Genomic DNA, 17,417 nt, shown 5'->3' on the forward strand with positions numbered 1-17,417 from the left:
TCAAATAAAAGGGACTAAATAAGATAATGACACAACCTCTCACGTTACATGACCCCAGCCAAGAAAAACGAAAAATGTTTTTGATGCGGGCATGATCTTATCCATGATGGGTCGTGCCCGGCCATTGGTCAAATATGCTCAGCCTGCGGGGGAGAAGACCAATTTTGAGCTATGTTTTGAAATCCAAAAGCAATGAAAGCCAATTCGGCAGAACAAGGACCGCACCGACATAGAACCCCGCCCAGACACCAGGGGGAAGAGAGGATGAAGGGGCTCGAGAGACTACATCACAAGGAGAGACGCCACACAAGAGGAAAATACCCTCACTGGACGGCAGCCTAAAAACAGAGGGATGATCCACAAGCTCTACTCGTCCATGTCATCCACCAGCGAGTCAGAATCTCATTTCTGTATGGATAGACAAAAGAAAGGATACTTGTATGCCTTAGGAAATCCGACTGCATCAATGCACAGTACCACACTGTCGTTGGCCATTCAAGATCAAGAGTTTGAGTTCCTAGTGGACTCTGGGGCCACAATCAATGCAATGCCCCAGTCAGAATACCTGAAACTCAAGAACAAACCAAAACAACGAAAAGCACAAGTAGCCATCTACGCCTACTGGGCCAAAGAGCCCCTTCCATGCCTGGGCAGGGTTGGATTGGCCTCTCGGCCTTTTGGCCTGTGGCTGGGCTGAAATCGTCCCTGCTGAGTGGGGCCGGTTTCTGGCCATGCCTGGGCTGGTTTGGAAAAAACAAATTGGAAAAAAATACATATTTTCTTTTCAAATTCTTTCTTTTTTCAAAAAGCCTTTCTTACTTCTTAGGTCGATAAATGAGTACCAACACAGGTTGGGTGATATTGTATGCATATTTGTTCTACAAAAAAAGAACTTCAGCGTAAGTGCTATACAATAACATATAATCATTTAGCCTTGGACGTCTGCTTGGATTTAGTAATTTAGTGTACTTATGAACAATGCTATCTGAAGCCACTTCCTGGTTTGTCAAGGGGTGAAAGGTTGTGTTTCATCACTTCCCCGGATGTCACTTTGGCATGGGGTCAAATGACATCACTTCCGGTGATGTCATCAGAGGTCAAGGGTCGTGAGGCGAGCCTCTTTTTTTGGGGTGGGCCACTTTTTTTTGGGTGACCGGCCTATTTCTTGTCCCCGTCCGACCCTGTGCCTGGGTGCATTCAAAACCTTGTGCCACCACAAGGACAAGCATGATCGCATAACAGTACATGTTCTTGCGACAGAAGCTGCAAGCGGGTGCATCCTAAGCTTCAAGTCGGCTGTTCAAATGGGCTTGATTCACATCCTGTACCAAATTATGTCGAGCAAGTACATGTCGCCGGCTGCCAAAGTGGCTTCAAAGACATAGGGAAGCTCAAAGGATGTAAAATATGGCTACACGTTGATCCAACTGAGAACCCCATTGCGTAGCATTTTAGAGGAATCCTATTCCACATTCAACATCAAGTGGAAAAATAACTGATCTCTTTAATGGAGGGAAACATTACAGAGTCTGCATCATGTGTTTCACCAGTCGTCCCAGGACCCAAAAACAGCACAGAAGGACAAATAAAACTGTGAACGGACATGCGAGCACCCAATCAAGAAATCTTCTGAGAACACCATCAGTCACCACGCATCACTGACATGATGCATCTTCTCAACGGAGCAACAGTCTTTGCCTGCTGAGATCTGAATAAGGGATACTATCATATCGAACTCAGCAAAGAGTTGTTTTACATACAGACATTCACCATGCACTTAGGGCTTTTTCATTAAAAATGTTTGAGTTTCAGGATCACATCGACGGCAGAGGTTTTTCAGGAGGAGATACGCAAGATCATCTGTCACATACCGCATTGTATCAACTATAGCGATGACATTTTGATCTTTGAACACTCCCAGAAAACTTACAATGCCACACTGATGAAAGTGTGTGGGGCACGAGATGATGCCAACCTGACCCTAAATAAAGAGAAATGGGAGTTCAACAAAAGCACACTCTCAAGTTCTTCGGCCACATTTTCTCTCAAAAGGGAGTTCAACCTGACCCAGACAAAATCTATGTACTAACTCAAGTACCCGACCCGTAAACATAGCACAAGTGAGATCATTCTTTGGTCTAGCGAGTTACTGCACCAGATATCTTCTGGATTTCGCCACCACGAGCGCCCCTACGGATGATCGTGAAACAAGATAAAAACTACAAATGGGGCCCATCACAGCAGTAGGCATTCAACACAATAAGAAGAGACATGGCCACAGTCGTGTGCATATCCTACTTTGATCCCAACCTACAAACTGAGCTCACAGTGGACGACAGCCAGGTGGGGTTGGAGCAATACTAGCGCAGCACTCAGGGAGTGAGCATGCACAAAGGAACATCGTCTCATATGCCAGTAAGAGACTCACAGAGGCTGAGCAGAGATACTCACAGGCAGAAAAGGAGGCCCTGGCAGTCGTGTGGGCAAGTGAACATTTCCACCTGTTCCTATATGGAAGACGCTTCATGATCATCACAGACCACTAAGCCCTTGTCACAATATACGGGAAGCTGACTGCACAAATACCACCAAGAATAGTGAGATGGGGATTATGCATATAAGAATACAAGTACTCTATACTCCACAAACCAGGGAAGGATGAGAATCCAGCAGATTTATTCTCTCTGCATCCATTTGCTGGATCCACAGCATCAGGAGGAAGGGCAGACGGGTACATAAATCACATCATCCATCATGCACTTCCACCAGCCATCCCCATGGCAGAATTGTAAAAATGCATGGCAGAAAACGCAACAATCGCACTTGTGGCAGCATGCATTGGAAATGGGGGATGGAAGTCAGCCAGAGCGGCCATCCAAGCAAGTCAAGCTATGGACAGACATTTGTTCAAGACGCTTGTAAAATCAAAAGAGGAACTATACATGTCCCCATCATCCCTGATACTGACGGGAGACCGAACTGTCATACCATCAACACTCCATCAGCGCATTGTGGACATCGCACATGCGGGTCACCATGGCATAGTATCCACGAAACGCATGTTACGGGGCAAACAAAGGTTCCCAGTGATTGATAAATTGATTGAAAGGACATTAAAATCCTGCCACATCTGCCTCAGCCTGTAAAACCCTGCATTCCATGAGCCACTGCACATGACCGAACTCCCAAAAGGAGTGTGGGAGGAAGTGGCAATAGACTTCTTTGGGCCATTGAGGTCAGGGGAATATATTGCTGGTAGAGCTGGATGAACACTTACGATACCCAGAGGCAGAAGTAGTACCCTCTACATCTGCTACAGCCTTGATACCAGCCCTGCATTGAATATTCTTGGCATTCGGTGTACCGAAGGTGGTCAGATCGGACAATGGTTCACCGTTCACCAGCGGGGACTTCCAGGACTTTGCAAACTACTTGGGCTTCCAACACCACAAGGTCACCCCTCTCTGGCCACAGGCAAATGGAGTCATGGAACACTTTATGGCTAACGTCAAGAGGGCCATACGCATTGCAACCATCACACACATGCCCATAGAACAAGCTCTGTGCCAACTCCTAAGGGATTGCTGCAACATGCCAAACGACTCCACAGGGACATGGCCAGCAGAACTCATGTTTGTCCACCGTGTGCATTGGATAGTGCCTCATGAGGATTATGGAAAAGAGAATAGTGAAACCATGGTTGAAATAAGGAGGAGCGATGACAGAGCAAAAGAAAAAATTAAGACATATGTAGACAAAAGAAGAAGGGCACAGGCTGCAGAGCTAGCAGTGGGGGAACAAGTACTAGAGCGGCAAGTTCAAGTTCACAAAGACAAGCCACCTTTTGACCCAGGACCCATGACCGCCTCCCACATTAAAGAATCCATGATAACTGTGGAAAGAGAAGAATGGGTCATAACAAAGAACAGTTAATTCTTCCGAAAGGCTGGGGACGGCAAGTGTCATATCAGACAACAATGGAGTGAAGAGGAGGAATACACAAAAGAGACGTCAGGATACTCTGCAGATGAAAATGAAACAGAAAGAGAAGAGCACCGCATCATCTGAGAAATTCCAGAAGAAAAAAATACCATGTCGCAAGGACAGAGAAGACCCTGCTGCATCGTTCGAAGACCCCGACAGTGGATCGATGAGATGGGTTGGACGATATTCATTTTGGGGGAGATGGAGCATTGCACGCAGTCACCACGTTGGGACGCTGTGATGCGTGGACACCAGGTCAGCTGATCCGATGTAAAGTAAACACGCTCGGCGCACCAATAAAGTAGATACCATTTAACTCCCATGGTGTGTGGTTTCATCAAATCTTGGTGGCCCGTGTGACGTTCCCTGCGTGCCCCTCCTAACCTCAGTGGACAATACGCTGATTACCTCATTAGGAGTTACATCAGCCAAACTTGTAGCCCCTCAGCATGAGGACAAAACTTACATTCTCACAAGCTCTTGGTCAGAATGTCAGCCAGCACTTCTGAAATACTTAAAGGATAGTTCCGGGACTTTTTTTTTATTGTCCCTACGGTTCGGCCATGTGTTTTTAAGCATAAATCGGTAGATCGTAGAAAACTTTCCTATGGACCATACCCGACTTTTCGTCCATTAACGCACTCGAAATCAGCCGCCATTTTCTGATAATCCTCTCACTTGCCGCATCGCCCTGGCTCACCTGCTTTTGCGGCACTAAATCAAATCCCCCGCCCCTGAGCCTGACATCGGCAGACGCGTACCGCCCATTTCCCAACGCCAAAGCACGTTTCGTGTCAACAATCGCTGCGCCTCAGCTAATGACGTGTCGCCATGGAAATGGCAGGACGCCTCTTTCCTCAATAAGTATAAACACACCGTTTCACAACACACAGCAGCAGATTTTCGATTCCATTATTCTCTCTGTGTTACTTTGAGTATTCTGTGACTCGTTTCTGTGCTCTGGTCAGCTACCTTCGCCACTTCTAGGCCTTGTGAACACCTGTACCATCTCTGTAAATTATTTTACTTTCTTTACCACACAATGGCTACAATAATGCCGTATATGTACGAGCCCGAGTACACCGAGGAAGAACTACTGGAAAGGCAAGCACGCGAAAACGATGGGGATTCGGACGGCAGTTGGGAGGACCAGTCAACGGATGAAGAGCCTGGACCATGTCGCATGGACGGCGTCTCCACCTGGTGCACGTGCAATCGGTGCAAGCTAATGCCCACTGAGGAGGAGAACTGCTGTTGCCGTGAAAATTCCGGGTGCTTGGCCTACATTTCGGAAGGCGAGCCAAGTCCGCAATGCATCACCGAGCTGCCAGAGTTCAGGGAAGCCTGCCTCTCACGGACCGTGTTGAGGATGATGATGGTGCTTATGCACGAACTTCGCGGCACTGTTCGTCCGCGTAATCTGAGTAACGAGTAAGTATACTCTGGTTTTGATGTCAGTGATGCCACTACTATGTCATGGTCGTCTCCCACATATAAAATTACATCTACATATCATTCGAATGCATGTAAATTGGGTCCATATTGTGCATTTTCTAGATAGAATTTTTTTCAAAGCAGAATGATAAGAAAGTTTTGTCATTTTAATACAGTTTGCATCTTTCATTTTCACAGGTGGTACAGGCTGGTGGCCTATCGTTGCTTCACTTGGTGGCTTCACGGGAGGCTCGGACACCACGTTCGGAGAGTAATACCTGCCTGTGCGGTACTTGCCATTAGACAACATTTCCCAAGCGACAGTGGACAATACCGCGGATTTTCCCTGGATGTGCTGCAACCGGAACTTTACAATGTGTAATGTTTATTATTTATGTTCAATTGAAATTAAGATCTAAAATAAAACCCAACATATATTTTAACAATGGTTGTTTTCATTTTTTAAATGAATCTAGTGTGTCTCCATTGAATAGTCTTCCTGTGCCTTGTCTTGTCACACCACATGTCTCCGGCCAGCATCCTCCCTCACGCTGGCCGCCCACCTTCAATCCACATAACCTTTGCACCCATATATTCTCCAAGTGGAGCTGTCAGGGAGCGATAAAGGCCAAGAGGTGCCAAAGACCATGTACACTTCAAAGTGGTCTATAGAGCATGGGTTGTTGTTCCCATGTCTACCTCCAGACCCCGTGTCTCCTGCCAAGCATCCCCCCTCACGCTGGACGGCCCCCTGCAATCCACATAAGTGTGTCTCCATTCACGAGTCTTCCTGTGTCTTGTCTGCACGACCAGCGCCCCAATCCACCCCCCGCCCTATCAAAGGCAGTTCGCACCGGGGTACTTGTGCTGCCAAGTGGAGCTGTCAGGGAGCGATAAAGGCCAAGAGGTGCCAAAGACCATGTACACTTCAAAGTGGTCTATAGAGCATGGGTTGTTGTTCCCATGTCTACCTCCAGACCCCGTGTCTCCTGCCAAGCATCCCCCCTCACGCTGGACGGCCCCTTGCAATCCGCATAATGCCACGACATATAGACGTCATTCATTCACAAACACACCCCTGTTTCGAATTCTTTATAACCCACTTCATATTTCTAATGAGCACTTCTTTGCGCTTTGCTAGTCAACCCGTGAAGGTGCTGGTTATCTGCTCTTCGTCTCTGTGAACTTCCGTGACCACTCCGAGGAAACTCCTCAGTTTGCAACCGGTGAACTGCTCCCTGTTGTACGACAAGAAAGTACTCTGATCCCTGCATCTAACTGTTTGTTCGTCAAGGTAAGGCCATGTACCATAATCATTTTGCGTCCAATTTCTTTTTGTTCAAGGCAGTACATGCAAGGAACTAGTCACATGTTCTGAGTTTACATTGGTATTCATAGAGAATTGTTGATCTTTACTTTTCAGAACTTTCCACAATGCCTGCCTGTTCCATTGGCGGTTGCCCTTCGAAGACCCATAATAAATCTGAAGGTACTATAATGCATGTTTTCCCTAAGACAATAGATCAGATAAGAGAATGGGTCCGATATTGCGGATATCCACCGTCTGAGCTTGAAAGTAGAGTCCTAGAAGTCTTTGCGGACAAGAGGGGTGATCGATACCGCATCTGCAGCAGGCACTTTAGCTCAGACATGTACTCCACATCATTGCTAATAAAGAAGAACACACCGCGAGCGAGGCGAAAATTGCTCTCAAACGCTATTCCCACTCTATTCGTCCACATCCCTCCACTGGTGAGTCAAGTTTACGTATTTATCTCTCGGCCTTGCGGTAGTGTGTAGCATTAGCTAACAATAATTTCCCCATTTATGTATCCACTCAATATGAAGGCGGAAGATTCTCCATCCGTGTCGTTAGTGCAGTCATCAGCCACTTCAAGCGCCTATCGGGTAATCTTACTTGGCTATTCTGCCACTGACTTTTTTTAGGCATGTAAATCAATAGTTTTAATTTATCGTGTAATTATTTTACCTAATGGTACACCCTTGTACTCGTCCTCTAGTCTTTGTTTTCAGTTATAATTATTGTTATCCAAAATAATGCAAGTACTGTCTTTCAGGGAGATGCTGAGGAGTCCAACGTATTGACGACAACCGTTGATGTCACTCAGATGCTCGAGGTACGTTTCCGGACAGTTCCATCGATGGAGATCATCAGATCTTGCATTCTTGTAGCGTGATTGTTACACACAATGTTTCTTTCGTTTTTAGCCATTGATATGTCCTTCTGTCGTCGCCCTCCTATGTGTCTTCTTTTTTCAATATTGTGTTCATTACTAATGAAAGTCCTACGTTTCAGGGAGTCGCTGGAGCATTAGTCCAAGAAGAAGGGGGAGCATGCAGTTACGGGTCGGCGCAACAGCTTGCAGAAGTGTGCACCGCAGTTACATCGTCCCTTGATGTTCTTATGCATTTCGAGGTATGGATACTGACAGTTCGATCAAGCGAAATCATATGACGTGATTACATCCGCTATACTTCCTTCTTTATTAACGCAAGTACTATGTTTCAGGGAGATGACGGACCTTCTTCTACAAGAACATCACCCCTAGTAGTTGATGCAGATCTCTGGGTGGTGACACTTCCAACGATCGAGCAAATCGAATCATATTTACATATCCATTATTTATTTTAGACAACTGATCATTTGTGCAGGTCTATTTAGATGAGCCGTTGACACCTGCACAAAGTTTCTGTTCTTTTTATCAAAATAGAAAACCATACTAATGCAATTACTGTGTTTCAGGGAGTCACTGAAGCATCATCTTCAATAATATCATCAATGGAAGTCTATGAGGAGCCCGAGGTATGGATCTTGACAGTTCCATCTAACTAGATCAACAATGCGTGAATAATTGTCGTTTGAATGTTCTACACAAAGCGTTCATTCGTGTTTTGCTATTGAGATGTACGTGGGTATTGGTCCCCAAGTACATTTTGTGTTTTCGATATTATTATACATACTAATGAAAGTTCTATGTTTCAGGGAGTCGATGGAGCGTCAGTGCGTGATGGATGTGCTTATCATGAAAATATAGTCGTTGCAGCGCAAGAGGAAGTGGAAACATGCACACACGAGTCGGAGCAACAGCGTCCTGATGTTGAAGTTCGAGGCAAGAAAGTTTCAAAGAAAAGAAAGCAAAAGAAGGTTAGTGTCCTGGTCACTATATTATGTTGTTTTTCACTGTTAATAGTTCAATACTGTAAGTTGTGTTTAAACTGAACATCCCTTTTCCAATCTGTCCTCTAGTTGCGAGTGGGTGTACGAACTAGATCTACACAGACAGTGAAGCGAACGAGAGATGTTGCTTGTCAAACCTTTTGGCAGGGACTTGAGACTGGAGATGCATCGTGCCAATGGGAAGAATATGAAGTGATTGACAACGGAGCTATACCACATCCAGCCATTGATAGTGAATGTCCTCCTGGTAGTTCGGATGCAGTCGGAGATCAGTTCACAGAATCCACACCCGCAAAAACTAAGACCGCGAGAAAGTTGAAGAAATTGTCTTATTCACCCATCGCCGGAGAAGGAACAGATGTTGCAATGGAAGAGAATGAAGTGGACGACAATGAAACACCATCAATATCACTGAACATAGCGGAAGACGATATCATAGATTCTACCTTTCATGTGAGAGACATGTCCTCAACGTTACAGGCCGAACCAGCTGGGATGCAGAGTGACAGTATAAGGAAAGAGGCCAAATTCATTGTATTCGATAGTTGTTTGATTGATATTATTATTCGGATGAAATGTGGGCATTCGGTTGGTGGGGAAGCATGTGGGGAGCCATTGATTAATGTGACTCGTGCAATTCGAGGCACTAACCTTAAAATACATGCCACCTGTACAAAATATCATCCTTTCTCATGGTCTGCACAACCCATGCTGGGGCAACTGCCAGCAGGCAATCTACTTTGTGCAGCGGCTGCACTTTTTAGTGGTTCAAGTTTTAAAAAGTTAGAGTCTTTCTTTCAGTTTGTGGGAATCCATTTCATTGCGAAAACTCAGTTCTACAAATACCAAACCGATTATCTATTTCCAGCCATTACCGAAGCTTGGAGAATGGAAAAAATGTCTATTGATAGTACATTCGCGGGCAAACGGTTCAGGCTAGCCGGTGATGGACAGTGCGACAGCCCAGGATTTTCAGCCAAGTACTGCACCTACCACTTTCAGGACATGGAAAGTAAGAAAATTGTGAGTTCGGTGGTCGTGCAGGTGTCACAAAGTACATCCTCAGTGGCCATGGAGAAAGTTGGCTTTGTAGCATCATTGCAAGAACTACAATCGCGGGGAATGGTGATCGACCTGATAGCCACGGACAGACACGTTTCAATTGGCAAGACAATGAGAGAAGAGTACAAAAATATAAATCACCAATTTGACGTTTGGCATCTTGCAAAAACAATCAATAAAAAAATGTCTGCTGCAGGTAAAAAAAAAGAAACGCAAGGTATTTCACAGTGGTCCAAGTCAATCAGCAACCATCTTTGGTGGAGCTCAAAAACATGTGGAGGGTCGTTGGAAATTCTACTGGAAAAATGGCGGTCAGTAATGCTACACTGCACAAACGTTCACCGTTGGAACACAAACCAACATTTCCACAATTGTGAACATGGCCATTTGTCCACAGAGGAGGCACGGAAGAAGAAGTGGTTGATTCCTTCATCACCCACTCACAAAGCCATTGAAAAGATTGTATTTGATAAAACTATAACAAGAGATTTGAGGGGACTCACGGAATTCTGCCACACAGGAGATTTGGAGGTGTTCCACAATATGTGCCTAAAGTACAGGCCAAAACGATTGCATTTTGGCATGGAGGGCATGATAAATCGGACTCTTCTAGCGGTCTTGGCACATAACCATAATGTTGGACGTCAACAAAGTAGGACGACCGGAACTTTAGGGACGCTTCGCTACAATAAGGCCTTCACTAAAAGAAGTAAACAATGGGTGATCAAACCAGTGTTTGAGGATATGCAATATGAGTTTATTGAGAGACTTATTGTTGACGTCCTAGATAGGCACATAAATGGAGTTGTGAACGAACCTGTGCAGGGGACAACTGCATTACCACCCAACATTGCCTCTGTTCCATGTCCACCTAAAGAAGAGCTCATTGAGAAATACACATCACGGTTTAAATGATTGTAATTCGATTGTCTGTTCTCTCGAGTCTCCTCATGTCGCAGGCCCATTGAATATGTGTATCTATGTAATGTGTAAATTAAAGTGATTGCTCAGTGTACATGCAATGTGTCTATCCAACCTTGTTCATCTGCGCATTAAATTAAACCAAACAGTATTATAAATCATTTTTCAAAAAATATAGAATGTCTCCGTATTTATGGTTCTCTGGGGCTGCAAAGCACGCAGACAAAATGCAAAAATGGAGTGTAAATTTCAAGTCCTGTGAGATGGCCTTACACTGAATGTTGCTAAATAGGAATGTGCGCTCGTTCGAAGTGAAGGTCAGCTGCTTTGATTTTTTGCTCGGGTGCCGGAATGGCCCACGACTCAGTATAAGGTTGTATTGTTATTTGACCTTGACAGGCCGGGACCATCCCGAAAGACTTCTTTTTGGGGGTGTGGGGCAATAACGTAAGAAACGATAATGAAGCCATTTCATGTTCGTTCATTAGAAGAAATAACGTCGGCATAGAAGGAGTGGTATTTCGGGGCTGCCCTACGCACAGACACAATGGAAAATGCAAATATAATGTAAGTAACTCTTTAGATGAGTTTATACCGCAATTTAATTACTATACAGTAGCTTTAAAGACGGGTTAAGTTGTACTTGTTCGTTCTATGTGGCATATTGTTTTGTACCGCCACTATCTTGAGGAGAACCATCTCCTTTTACGGAAGCACCTCAAAACCTTCCTCTTTGCTTCTGCTTTCTCTCTCCCTCTCCCCTGCTACAACTGGTCCACTGTCTGCGACCTCGGTCCTGGGCCCTTGCACTCTCCACCTGCACTGCCTCCCTGTCAACCCCTGCACTGGGGGACTGTCTCAGTATCCTACAGCCACCCCTTGATGTATAATACCCAGTTGCACTGTCCTAGCTATGAAATAATTTCCCGACCTAATATATAAAATGAATAATTTTAATAAAGATCTGATGGTGAGATTAATTTCATTTTTTATGTTTTTCAAACAGGTACATCATGCATTACTGCATGTGTCACGAGTACCAGACACCGGCGGATGGTTTTTTTAACCGCCAGTTGCTTCTCCGTGTGAACGTTACCACCCTGACCATTTTATGGGACGATCGCCAAGTACAAGTATGCCCTTACGCGGTACTAACGGCTAGATGCAACATACAGACCGTTGTGGTGGCCTAGTGCCTCGTTGTTGGAACAGCCATGTGATTATCAGTGCGACCGAAGAGCTTATTTTATCGTAAACCAACACCCTGTGTACTGCACACGAACATCGCTTGCCTCAAGACGAACTATTTTGGATCGAGAGCAAAGAAAAATGCAAATCCCAGAATATTCTCTAAACATTTGATGTCGAATAAATGTACTTTGCCAAATGTACAATCTTGCCGTTTGCTTTTAAACCACAGTTTCATATTCCGAATTGTGGCGCTGTATTGTGAGATGATCTAAGACCCTGTGTACAGCAAAGGAACATCGCTTGCCTCAAAACGAACTTTTTGGAACGTGAGCAAATAAAAATGAAAATCGCTGAATATTCTCAAAACATTTGATGTCAAATAAATGTACTTTACCAAATTTACAATCTTGAAGTTTAATTTAAAAGTACAGTTTCATATTCCCGATTGTGGCGCGCTGTGTTGTGTGAGCTCATCTGTGTTGATTTCCGGGTTCTGTGTGGAGTCGCGTAGAAGACGCCTGGGCGCGTTTGCCTACGCAGCTCAGTCACGTCACGGATAGAGGCGGGGAATATGAATGTTTTGATAAAGTCTGTTTCAGGGGCGGGGGATTTGATTTAGTGCCGCAAAAGCAGGTGAGCCAGGGCGATGCGGCAAGTGAGAGGATTATCAGAAAATGGCAGCTGATTTCGAGTGCGTTAATGGACGAAAAGTCGGGTATGGTCCATAGGAAAGTTTTCTACGATCTACCGATTTATGCTTAAAAACACATGGCCGAACCGTAGGGACAATAAAAAAAAAGTCCCGGAACTATCCTTTAAGGATACACAGAAAAGGTGACATTACAGAATGCAGTTCCACTGTGGATGCAAGCAGAGCCAGCCATGATTGAGACCTCTAAAGCTAAGGACAGCAAACCAAAAAAGAAAAAAGAGTCTGAAACCGAACCAAGCAACTTTGTAGCTGCAACTAAAAAACCAGGATTAGCTAGAAACCTGCAACTGCGAGAGAGAAAATCGCAAGATGGAACCTCCCGCTCGGACACTGCTCCATGAACTGATATTTTGTGAGGGACTGCACTCACTTCGCAAGTAGGTTCATTTTCTGGTTGCATGGGCCCCAAACTTGCCACAATCAATCCAACAAACTATATGCATGCCAACATTGCCAACACTTTACTACTGTGACCATTTTATTCATTGTTGTCCTCACCACTTTCCTTAATCGCTCTCATGCTGCCTGCACATTGGAAACCATTGTTTGCTGTTGGAAAAGCCAGGGTCAGTGTTTCCGTCTATTGGACAGTGAATGTGGGAGGTGTTTTTTTCTAGGCTGTGCATGTATTTTTGCCCCTCATTTAAATGGGGCCTTTTCCTATTTTTATTTGGCCAAATCACTTGTTGAGACACAGGCAAAATAAGAGGTAGGACCAAGGTAAAGACTTGTTTTAGGCTTTTCTGAACACCGCCGCGTTTGAAAGAGGTATACAAGTCGTTGGATCATGCGGAGTACGGAGAGTGCACTATAAAGAACTAGCTCACTGAAAGGCACTGTTGATATGGGGTATTGGGCCCTTATAGGCATGGCAAATGCTTTCAATCTCTTTCGCTTGAGAATAGAAAATATGTTTTTTTCATTTGGGAGTCAAAAGACCTCTCAATTTTCTGGTTTGTAAACGGTGGAAAAATGATAGTGATGTGCCCTGCTTCTACAATAGATGCCGCCTTAGAGCGTTAAGTTGGCAATGCACTGGTGTTTGACCATAAAAGCTGTTACCAGGCAACTACATGGACTCCTGCGATTCTTCAAAGGACTGAATTGGGCAGAAGCTCATTGAGGACAATACCTCACCTGGTAACTGTGGGGAATGGTCAAGCTGGTGCTTTGTGTTTCTTGGGAAATGGGAATTTGACAAAATATCTTCAAAGGCTGGAGGCCTGCTGTGTTTCCTTTTTCATGATTATTTTTATATCTGCTGAAAATAAGTTATTGTGGCTTTCTATTGAAACAAGCTGCCACCATTAGTCCTGGAAACTGACACTTTGCTGTCATTGACCATCTACTGCCAGAATTCGTCCAATTTTCGTCCAATTTTTTTCCACTGCATTTTAACGCAAATGTATGTGGGGTGGGTGGATTAGGGTAATATTAAAGGTAATATTAAAGGTAGGACGCGAACGTGGCAGGGGGCTTTGCCCCCGACATACATAAAATGCCCTATAAAAAAAATCGATGAAGTAAAACCAATGAACTGTGACCCTTTCACCGCACTTTTTGCAGAAACTCGCCTCAGCCTGAAACTAGCTACAATTCCCGCTTTTCTTAACAGTTCGGGATGCTTGTCAAACTCAGATAACCCCTATTAGAACCCTGAGCGAGTGAATAACCCTTTCCCATTAGCCAATTTGCAGGCTATAAGAACTGGTATAGCTAGCAATTTCATTATAGCCCGCAAATTGCTTTTCTCAGATCGGAAAGTTGTGCATTAACAGTGATTCGTCCCCCTCTAGTAGCCAAAGTGAAAATTACATGTTCCTATGAATATTGTCTTTTTTCCTTTAATAGCTTGTTAGTTAAAAATATAGCTTACTATAATTAAGCATGACTTTTTTTTATCATGCTATTTTTCATGTTTTTTTAAACTTAAATGTTCCATAAGGAATATTTAAGTCCCCAAAAAACAATATAATAATTTTACAAATTATAATTTTAATGAACTTTTTTCTTTTTGCCCATGGGTTCTAATAGCTTTATAGACCTGCAGTTCAGACCATACCGGGCGTTATGGTCCCTCATACCTCGTTAAAGGCCCTCGCTTAGCTCAGGCCATTAACTCAGTCTTCAGGTCCCATAACGTGCGGTACGGCTTTCACTGCAGGTCTATAAAGTTATAACATAGATTGTCGCAGGGTATGGGCAAATTTAGTCCCCATGATTCATTGTGATAGTTAAGGCTTTGTTTCCTAAAACAATCTTTGTTTGCAGTTCGTGTTTTTCACTGTGCCATTATTTATAGAAAATAAAATTCAAAAACGTTTGTAAAAGCGAGTAAATTCGCATATCTAGTAAGCCCTAGAAAGATGTGTAATAGCTGCTTGATACTTTCAAATGATGCATATTATTTCCTTTTAAGCATTAAAACGAGTGCACGCAGTGGTGTCATAAACCTACAGCACCCTAACTCTGCAAGTGTCTTGTCCAGGCAAGGCTAATTATTCCCACAAACAGTGCCTGCGCCTTTTTCTCCTGAAAGTCTCCAAAAAGCTTCCCATGCCAACCTATAAGAGACAATTCATTTGGGCTTGGCATCTTTCCACGCATTCAGTGAATCCTTAAAATACTGTCTGTAGTCTCGTGAGAGCTGGGCCACACCCTGACGCCTCCGGGGAACACAACCTCGGCCCACAAGGGCTCATTTGTTTACCAGGCTGACTCCCCGAGCTTCTTTAGCATTGCTTAAATATAACAGCTGGAACAGCGAGACGTAACCTTTAATTAATTTGTGAAGAAGAGCAGGTGAGCCATATGTCTGTGTACTACGACGGCAGCAAGTGAGGTTTCAAATCACGTCTCCAAATTAGTACATCCATAAATTACGAAAACTATTCTACGTACAGATTTAATAGCGGCATACCACGACACGTGTTAATCTCAGGATCTTTTGATGCCAATCCTGTCTCAATGTTACCATTTCATGCATCTATTCCAGAGGGGAAGCGCTTGGGAAGAAATGCGTGCAAAGAGCGTGCGCGGCGCAGCGTGTCACGCGCAAGGCATCACTGGGAATGCATCATTTCTGTTAAGTTGTTTAGGAGCCGTGACTAACACGCATCACGAGGCTCTGACCCTGCACCACCCTGCACCCGTCTTCCAGTGAAATGGCCGGATTCTACACGAATGAACAGCCTGCTCGCGTGACATTGATCATGAACTATTATTTTCAAGCATTTGTAAAGTGCTAACCTGAGAGGCAGTCGTTTTTTGAACGGGTATGCTGGCAATGAATCCCTGCATCTGAAGGCAATGGGGGAGGTGTCCTAATTAAGGCTTTTTCATTTCTAGCATCAAAGTGCCCAGGTGCATGCTTGATTCGTTCTGGGGGAGCACAGCACTGGGGATGTTTAGCTTGCACTTAGCTCGTTGCTGTAGGGATCAGAGCGTAACTTGCAGGACATGGTCACAGGTAGAAGGAAGGCAACAAAAAAGGAAGGGATAGGAACGACGCCCATTCATCACCAGGTTTTTTTTCGGGGAGTATTTTGCCGCTGAATTTTGGCTGAAAAATCTCATTGAGGTTGAGGGTGGGTAAATGGATATTAGGGGTAGTGGGTGTGAGGAATAAATAGCAAAAAACTGGGAAGGTGATTGTGGGGCAACTACACCAAATAAAAAAAAAATGGATGAGTTTTTGCATGAAAAATCAGCAGGCAATCAGCAAAAAAAACACTGGCGATGGAATGACCTGGAACCAGGGTAATATGGTCAAAAAGTCTGGATCCCAATGTAAACTGATCTGTGGATTTGACACAGTGGTCGAAGTGTACGACTGGCCTACACCCACTCCCCACAAACTCCATCACCACGCCCCCTCCCACACACAATACAAACCCGCAAACACTTGCACCTGCTGTTTAAGGGAACGTTCAGTACAGTGCACTGAAGTGCAAGTTTCAACTTCTTCCTACACTTTTATTTTAAAACGAAACCATTCTGGAACGGTTTCTTTTTAAAATAGAAGTATAGGAACAGTAAAAATTTACTTTAAAAAGTAGAGGAGCACCGCTCCAGACCGCAACCGCTCACTTTGACCACTGATTAACAACACTTTAAGATGATCTGAGGTTCCAATGCAGAGAATCTGCAAATAGTTCTCATCCATATGTGCGAGCACAGGAAGGAACGCCCTTAATTTAATTCACTTTTAAAAAAAAAAACTCAATACAGGAACCCTGAGATGTTCAGAACAGATTAACAACGTAGACTGATAGGGAATCGGGGGTGATAATGTAGACACTACTGTCAGATTCAACATCCGAGTTGTGATATTTAATTATTAAACAAGGATGGACATGGGGAAAGTTTGAAATCAAAAACAATCACTCCCGGCCTTGTTATCCTGAGCTTCATGCAGTGCATGTACAGGCAATGTATGTATGCATGAATTAGCGTCCAGTCATCTTTGCACCTTCTCTCATTATTTGATTAACTTATACATTTCCGGTGCAGTTCATACATTTCTTTTTAGACCCTGGGAATGACTTCTACGCTCTGATTTTTCAACTGTATGATATAGAAAACACAAGGGTTTTGTTCAAATCGTGAAAATGCCATAACAAGATCTTGCCTGTCAACCGCCTGATTATCACGATTCCTGCTGTTTTTTCCTCATGGGTGACACTTCTGCATAACATAGGGGACCAAACATTTTTTTTTTTTTAGATGGGGGCAGATTGCAAATCTGTATGAAAACACACCTGCCTTGGTCTTGTGTCCATATCCCCTCGTTTTCTATTTTTCTAGTCTTTTCATTTGTTGAAAGGTGAACATTTCGTGTGGAGCTTAGTTGAAATTGATTGCTTGTGGGCGGAGGGCGATATAATGGAGAGAGCTCAAGATGTCCAAAGATTT

This window comes from Ambystoma mexicanum, chromosome 1q (genome assembly GCF_040938575.1).
Source record: "Ambystoma mexicanum isolate Mex_15411 chromosome 1q, UKY_AmexF1_1, whole genome shotgun sequence".
In the NCBI taxonomy this organism is placed as follows: Eukaryota; Metazoa; Chordata; class Amphibia; order Caudata; family Ambystomatidae; genus Ambystoma; species Ambystoma mexicanum.